General features: G+C 41.4%; 1 pseudogene; it reads left to right on the top strand.

Annotated features, from left to right (window-relative positions):
- The first annotated feature begins 417 nt into the window (after positions 1-417).
- LOC115956297 lies at positions 418-2,770 on the top strand (annotated as a pseudogene).

The raw sequence follows: 2,770 nt of genomic DNA, 5'->3' as shown, positions 1-2,770 counted from the left end.
AAGGAGATTTTATCGTAAAAAATCCGGCGATATCAGTCTACTTGTTCTAACGCGATTGTCTTCCATCAGAGCAAAATGTTTTTATAAATCGAAGGAAAGTACAAAGAAAATAGAGGTAAATGCTTTACATATATATATAAAAGAGAGTCCTAACAGGAGAGGTAAATCTAAACCAAACCGGTTTTGATTATATATATATATATATATATCTAATAATGTAATTATATGGAGTAATATTTTAAATTAATTATAACGTAGTTCTGACTTCAAAGACTATAAAACCTCTTTTTACGGTTTATTGACTAGCAAACCATGGTATTTTACAGCTGCTCGTTAAGTGTCTTTCTTGTGTGACTCCTTAAATCTTTCCTACTAGTTAAAGACAATTCTAGTATTATGTTTCTTTCTTCCCCTCCCATGGCTTTCATATCCAGCGTTTTCTTAGTCCTGTCCATAACCTTTGTAGGTGGAATTGCTCAACCAAATCAAGCTAGCCTAATAGGCCGGGGCAATTCACTTCACTACCGTGATTCCTGGCCTTCTCCTTCTAAGCGATTTGCATTTGGGTTGTATCAGCAAGGCAGTGGCTTTGCGGTGGGAATTTGGTTGGACGGTATGGAAAACAAAACAATTGTGTGGACAGCAAAACGTGACTATCCACCGGTCACCTCAAATGCAATGGTGGAATTTGTCACGGATGGTCAGCTTCTGTTAAGAACAGAACAAGGATAGGAACAAGTCATTGCTGATGCGAACGTCCCCGTTTCCTATGCCGCCATGCTTGATTCTGGCAATTTTGTACTTTATGACAAGGATGACAGTCCCGTCTGGCAGAGTTTTGAGCATCCTACTGATACCATTTTAGGAGGTCAGAATCTGTTGGCTGGAAATCGACTGTACTCCAGTTTTAATCAGAGCCATCACTCAACCGGACAGTTTTTTCTTGCAATGCAGTCTGATGGAAACCTTGTTTCATACCCAGTGAGCAGTGAAGAAACTGCGCTAGATGCCTATTGGCATACTGGCACTTCAGGGAGGTTCCACCCGCAAAATTTTTATTTTGCCCTTGATCTTAATGCTACCGGCGGATTAGCCGTTGTCAATAAGACCAATTCAGCAACCATCGATACCTTGTATGAAGAATCAGCCTTCAACTTCAACAACAACAACAACAATACTATATATCGTGCGACTCTTGATGTTGATGGAGTTTTCCGATTGTACTCTCACACCTACGATAAGAGTAGAAACTACAGAGTATCTCGTTTGTGGTCAGCGTTAAACAGTTCATGTTTGGTAAAAGGTATCTGTGCCTTAAACAGCTTTTGTGCAATAAATGACAACCAAACCACCTGCCGTTGCCTTCCTGGGCATGATTTTGTAGACCACAATCAAAGTAATCTAGGCTGTAGCAGAAATTTTTCAGAAGCAGAGTGTAGAGGTGGGAAAGGGAATGCAGCTTTTTATAACATGACTACTATGGAGAATATGGAGTGGGGAGACACTCCGTATATTGCTGAACAAATGTCAAAAGAAGATTGCAGCATCTCATGTTTGGAAGACTGCAATTGTGGGGCGGCACTCTTCGTGAATAATCAGTGCCAGAAACAACAGTTTCCACTGAAATATGTTAGAAGAGTAGACTACGGGTACGCAGCGTTCTTGAAGGTGGGTCTTATCCAAAAGAGGCGACAGCCACCCATTCTTTCTAAAATAGCGATGGTACAGATTGTTCTTGTAACTTCAGGTTTTACTATATTGTCATGCGTAGCTCTTGCAATCTTTGTCTGTTTCATTCTCAAAATTCGAGTTTTAACTTACAAAAGGACGTTAAAGAATGGAAATTTGGGCCTGCCTGAGCAGGTAATCTTGAGATTGTTCACATATACCGAGCTCAAAAGAGCAACAAATAGTTTCAAGGAAGAGTTGGGTAAAGGGTCTTTTGGAACAGTTTACAAAGGTGCTCTAAACAAAGGTAAAAAACTTGTTGCAGTAAAGAGACTGGAGAAATTAGTTGAAGAAGGTGAAAGAGAGTTCCGCGCAGAGATGCGAGCAATTGGAAGAACCCATCACAGGAACTTGGTTCGGTTGCTGGGTTTCTGTGCAGAGGACTCTAAAAGGCTTCTGGTTTATGAATACATGAGCAATGGTTCCCTTGCTAACCTACTGTTTGGGGCCATATTGCGTCCAGATTGGACTGAGAGACTGAGAATTGCATTGGATGTTGCAAGAGGAATTCTCTATCTACATGAAGAGTGTGAGGCCCCTATCATTCATTGTGATATAAAGCCTCAAAACATTTTGATGGATGATTGTTGGAATGCTAAAATCTCTGACTTTGGGCTGGCCAAGTTCTTAATGCCAGATCAGACACGGACCTTCACAGGGGCCAGAGGAACAAGAGGGTATGTGGCACCAGAATGGCATAAGAACATCCCTATATCAGTGAAGGCAGATGTTTACAGTTATGGGATAGTGCTCTTGGAAATTGTATGTTGCAGAAAGAACATAGATGTTAACGCATCCACAGCAGAGGAGATTGTCCTTTCTTCTTGGGCCTTCAGGTGCTATGCTGCTAGAGAGTTATATAAGCTTGTGATTGGTGAAGAGGTAGACAAGATGAGCTTGGAGAAAATGGTGCAGGTGGGACTGTGGTGCATTCAAGAAGAACCAGCTCTTCGTCCCTCTATGAAGAGTGTCGTCTTGATGTTAGAAGGTATTACTGAAGTACCGGTTCCCCCATGTCCAACTACTCCCTCCATGTAACCAA

This window comes from Quercus lobata, chromosome 8, assembly GCF_001633185.2.
Source record: "Quercus lobata isolate SW786 chromosome 8, ValleyOak3.0 Primary Assembly, whole genome shotgun sequence".
NCBI lineage: Eukaryota > Viridiplantae > Streptophyta > Magnoliopsida > Fagales > Fagaceae > Quercus > Quercus lobata.
Note: the sequence above shows the minus strand (reverse complement) of the source record. Positions and strands in the feature narration are given on the sequence as shown.